The sequence below is a fragment of the Typopeltis vanoorti genome, chromosome 26, assembly GCF_054136105.1.
Source record: "Typopeltis vanoorti isolate ZY-2024b chromosome 26, IOZ_Tvanoo_1.0, whole genome shotgun sequence".
In the NCBI taxonomy this organism is placed as follows: domain Eukaryota; kingdom Metazoa; phylum Arthropoda; class Arachnida; order Uropygi; family Thelyphonidae; genus Typopeltis; species Typopeltis vanoorti.
Window position 1 is genome coordinate 8,572,209 of NC_143574.1, and position 6,000 is coordinate 8,578,208.

Genomic DNA, 6,000 nt, shown 5'->3' on the forward strand with positions numbered 1-6,000 from the left:
CAGCAATAGCCGAGCCTCAGTTGGAATTTCATTACCTACAGCATTGCCATCCATTACCCTCCAAGGATATTGGATTGAATGAATTAATCATATCACTCCACTCGACACCATAATAATAATAATAATAATAATAATAATAATAATAATAATAATAATAATTTAAATCTGCATTTGAGCGACACCCTGCTTCATGCAAATTGCTGCATGCCGTATGCAGAGTTCATTTATTATTATTATTATTATTATTATTATGTGACACCACCAGGGTTCCAAAACTCATCGAGAGAGGGCATTTATTCATTATTCTTATCAATAATCATTATTATCATCACTTGAGTGGACGAAGACACAATATAAAAGGACAACATTAATCCTCATTCGCAAAATGCATATTATATATACTATTCCCAGAGCAGACGTAAGCAACAAAGACAATATATACACACAGTTTTTGGTTTTAATTGTGCATAGTTTCTTGCGTTTAGGGACCGAAATATAGTGCTTCCATAGGAAGAGCTTATACCGTAACAACTATCCTGACAATTCTTTAAACTCATTTACAGATGAACAGACAACCAACTCCAACAACCTATCCCATTTTCGCTGCTTTCCAAGAAAAAAAAAATCGCTGGTCGCCATATTTTTACTCATCTTCATGATGAAGATATTTGTACCTCTGGAAAAGCAGTACACAATAACCCAACTTCAGGCTGAAGAAATTAGAGTTTTTTTAGGAAACAGCTTTTTCATACCAAAAGTTGGCTGGTTGTTGTTGCTGTATTGTGATGTTCCATCGAGTCGTTTTCCTGGTGATTCTATGAACATACGTTCTCCATTCAGATCTATCACTGGTCATATCTTTCAGAATTTCCAAGCACATTCCAGTTGATTCTTTAATTCCATCCACCCATCTAATTCTTGGTCTTCCTCTTCTTCTGCTTCCATCAACTTTAGCAAGCATCATCACCAGACTCTCATCTGCTTTCATAATATGTCTGAAATATGACAATTTTTGCTTGATGATCATAGCTTCGAGGGAGAAATCTGTCTTTATTCTGTCTATCACTGATTTATTGGTTTGCTTTGCAGTCCATGGTATTCTTAGTAAGCATCTCCAATCTCATAATTTAAATGCATCAATCTTCCTTCTTTCACTCTTTCTCAGGGTCCAACTTTTACATCCATACAGTATCAAAGGGAATACCATTGCTTTCACTATTCTGATTTTTTTTGCGAAGCTAATATCTTTAAAGATCTTGCTTGAATTTGTCATTTCTTTCTTTCTGAGTAATAATCTTCTAATTCTTCAGTATACAATAACCATCTCTATCAATTCAGATTCCTAGGAGCACAAAATTGTTAACTGCTTCCATTTTCTCCCATCTACTTCAAAATCATTAAGTTCACATTTTGCCATAACTTTTGTATTTTTGAGGTAAAGTTTAAGACCATATTTAGCACTTTCTTCTTTAACTTACATAATATATTCCTCCCAATCTTCTTTGCATTCTGCTAGCAAGGTGGTATCATTTGCGTACCTCAAATTATTAATGTTTCTTCCACCAATTTTAATTCTAACCGAAGACACATTCAGCCCTGCCATTCTTAAAATAAATTTGCTGTAAAAGTTAAAAGTACGGAGATAAAATACATCTTTGTCGCACCCGCTTACCTATTGTGAAATACTAAGTTTCTCCAAGACCTGCTCGGACAGTCGTTTCTTGTTCATAATAAAGATTCCTCAGAAGGATAAGGAAATGCTCTGGTACACCCATTGTTCTTAACACATTCCACAGTTTCACATGATCGACAGAGTCAAAAGTCTTGCTATAGTTAAGGAAACAAAGGCAGACATTCCTTTGATATACCTGTGCTCTTTCTATTATCCATCTCACATTGGCGATTTGATCTCTTGTTCCTCTGCCTTTTCGAAATCCTGCCTGTTCATTTGGCATTTCTCTCTTCATGACAGTTTTTTCTGATTGATCTTAAGTAAGACTTTACTTGCAAGAGAAATGAATGCTTTGGTTCTGTAATTTTCGCACTCACTTGCATCGCCTTTCTTCAATAAAGGTATATAAAAGCGCCTCCGTAGCGCAATTGGAAGAACGACGGTACATTGCGCCCTTCGATTGGAATAGGCCTAAGTTCGATTCTCGTCGTGACGGGAGGAATCTTTATCTGGTCGATTTCAATCGAAGGTGAGTTAGCCAATCTCATACGGAGGTAGCAGGGTTTTTTCTCCCGGAAACTCGGGTTTTTCATCCCGCATACATACAAATCGGCCCTTCAGAACACACGCAATTTACAGACAAAAATTACTAGTTGCGGTGGTGTTGGAGGTGGGCGGTAGATGGCGTTGATGGAGATGATTCGTAGTAGAGGTTACGTGTAGAGACAGTTGTAGGTGTCCTCCCGCGATGAGTCTTCGGACTCCTTGGAGGTATCAGGAATAATAATAATAATAATAATAAACTGATTTTTTCCATTCCCTAGGCCATTTAGTTGCGATTCAAATTCGCTGACAGAGAGCTGTTAAAATTTAACTGACTCTTCTCCCAGGGCTTTGAGCAGCTCAATAGGCATTCCATCTCCACCTGGTGTCTACTTACTGGATAGCTGTTGCAATGCTCACCTCACTTCATTCTCCAGTGGTACTGGCTCCTGTGTATAATCCTGTTCTTCAAATTTCTCAGTAATTTTGGAGTCCTTTCTGTAAAGGGCTTCTGTATACTCTTTCCATCTTTCTTTGATGTCTGCAGCTTCTGTAAGATATCCTTTGTGTTTACTTTTCAATAATTTCACCTTGGCACTAAACTTCCCTGTTAGTTCCATGATATTTTTCAAAAGATCTTTTATTTTTCCTTTCTTGTTTTGGTCTTCTATTTGTTGGCATTCCTGGTTAAAGTATTTTTCCTGGTCTCGTCTGGCTTGTCATTCAAACTTTGCGTTCAAATGCCGTACTTCCAGCAAATTTCCCGTGGCCTTCATTTTCTTCTTTTACTGAGTCGTTTTGATGAAATCTTTTGACAGCCATTTAAACTTCTTCTTCTTCTTACAAACTGTTGGAATATTCTTCTTTTCTTCTGTTTTAATTATATCTTTAATCTCTTCCCATACTTCATTTGGTTCTCTTTCACACAAATTAAGTGTGTTGTATCTGTTCTGTATACTGATAATGTATTCAGCTGGTATGTTTCCAAGATCGTATCTGATCAACATTTGTGTTGTTTTCAATTTCCTTCATTTTACATATATCATAGCCACTAGTAACTCATGGTCTTTTCCACAGTCTGCACCTGGAAAAGTCTCGACGGACTGAATTGCCCTTCTCCATCTACTTTTTCCAAGTATATAGTTAATTTAATTTCTGTATTGTCCATGAGATGATATCCATGTCTACAATCTTCTTTTGTGCTGTTTAAAGCAGGTGTTAGCAACAAACAAAGAATTCCCTCTGCAAAAAAACTCAACTAGTCTCTTCCCTTCTATGTTACAAATACTTAAACCAAAACGACCTGTTATTCCTTGTTCCTCAGTCTCTCCCACGTTTGCATTCCAAACTCCAATAAGTAGCCAGAAATCGCGCTATGGTGTTCCGTCTATCACTTCTTGTAACTTGCCAAAAAATTCTTCAATGTCTTCTTCTTGTGCCTCTGTAGTGGGTGCATAAACCTGAATGATGGTTATATTAATTGGATGTCCACTCATTCACTCTGAGAGAAATGATTGTGTCACTCGCCGGATTAATATCTGATATATACCTAGCCATCTGTTTCCTGAGTAAGAGACATACTCCATTTTTACGACTGGCTCATGTCCTGAGTAATACACCATATAGTCCCTTGACTGAAAATAGCCCATTACTGTAAAAGTTAAAGGTACGGAGATAAAATACATCTTTGTCGCACCCGCTTACCTATTGTGAAATACTCAGTTTCTCCAAGATCTGCTCGGACAGTCGTTTCTTGTTCATAATAAAGATTCCTCAGAAGGATAAGGAAATGCTCTGGTACACCCAACATATCCAGCTTCTTGAGCTCCATTTTCCATCTTTATTATTTCCAGCCTACCTTGGTTCATACTTCCGACAATCCAAGTTCCAATCCTGTGGTTTCTTGTGACTGGATACCGAGGAAAAAACTAAAATATAGTTTATTACCACAACCAGTTTCGTCTTTTAACAGATTTCATCACGTGCATAAAACAGAAAAACCAAGCAAAAAACTTGAAGTAATAAGCTTTGTTTTCTGCTAACATTAATGAAGAAAACATACTCCATTCAGATCTATGGGACAGATCAAATAATATCATTCGTTGCTACGACGAACTAGAAAGAATGATAATGAAATCTATAGAAATCATCCTTAATCCACTACTATTTATTAACAACCTTAGTTATAACCCATCAGACTGTGATTGTGCTGCTATCCAACTTTGGCCTTCACGAGATTCTGAACGCATGCGCACGCCCAACAATGAGGTTATCCAGAGAACAGTTTCAAATATCCAAACGCCAACGCTTTAATACTGAACTGTCTATACTAACGCTTTGTTTGTTTAAGTTTTTTGCTTGGTGTTTCTGTTTTATGCACCTGAAGACGTCTGTTAAAAGATGAAACTAACTGTGCTAATAAACAATATTTTAGTTTTATCCCTCGGTATCCAGTCATTTAATTTTTTTATAATCAGCTAACGCCTTTTATTCCCAAATAAGTAGAAGACAAGGCTGTTTAACCTTATCCGGCTATTTTTTTTTCTTGCAGACTGATTGGGTATTTCAATCTCAAAATACAATTAACCAGATATATTTGGCCAATGAAGCGGCCACAGATAGAGAGATGGGCAGACAACTGTTGCCATCTTTTGATACATAACCTTAACAGGATGTGACACTGTCTGAAATACGAAAAAATGTTATGGGACACTTAAAATTCGAGTTTCCAGGTAAAAAAAAAAACAGTAACCGCTTGCCCGTGCAAGAGATCGACTAACTTGAGAACAGTCGAAGAATTGCTCAAAAAAAAGTTGCTGCAGTCGGCGACTTCACTTCAACTTGAATCTTCATTTCAGCTTAACATAGAAGATGCAAGGGTCATTTCCCCTGCTCTCTCTGTGTGTGTGTGTGTGTGTGTGTGTGTGTGTGTGTGTGTGTGTGTGTGTGTGTGTGTGTGTGTGTGTGTGTGTGTGTGTGTGTGTGTGTGTGTGTGTGTGTGTGTGTTTTATTCATTTTTAAGGAGAATCAGTCATGTGACTATACAGCAAAATGTGAAATTAGGAAATAGCTAATATATATATATATGAGAGCCTGTGTAGCTCAATAAAAGCTTTACCGCACGACGAAAGATTTCGGTTCGAATCTAGTCTCTGACCAGAAGAACATTTCTAAGCCATTTTTCGACCGGTTTCCGAGCTAGTCGATCTCTGGCACGGGCAAGCAGGTTCTTTTCTCCCGGAAACTGGAGTTTTCCGGGAGAAAACCCCAGTTTCCTGTAAACTCAAGAAAATCGGCCGTAGAACCCACATTATTTTCTGACATTAAAATTATTGTGTTAAGGTTAGAGATCACGAGATGGCGGCACTTGCTAGCCGCCTTCCTCACTGGGTACCGATTAATTAGTGATAGCCTTAGGCCGGATATATCTGATTGGTAACTAATGGAGGGTGAACTGCCCACTCAGTCTCCAAAAGTTAGATAGGGCTAAAACGTCATCGCTACTCCTTATACGAGACCAAAAATGTGATTGCTAATTTTTTTTCAAATATATTAGTTAATTATTCATGTTATATATAATATTCATCCAAGCTTGATCTGCTTCCTCAGCCTTAAATAAAAGACTGGTTATAATCTATTAATTCGAGCCCTACGCAAGGGCCTATGTGTTTGAGAAATACCTTCTGAATATAAATGTTGAGCCAACAAAGCCGTGTTTTGGAACTGCCCGGGTTTTAATCAATCTCACTCGAGTGCTTCTAGATGTATTTTTCAGTATTTTGGGG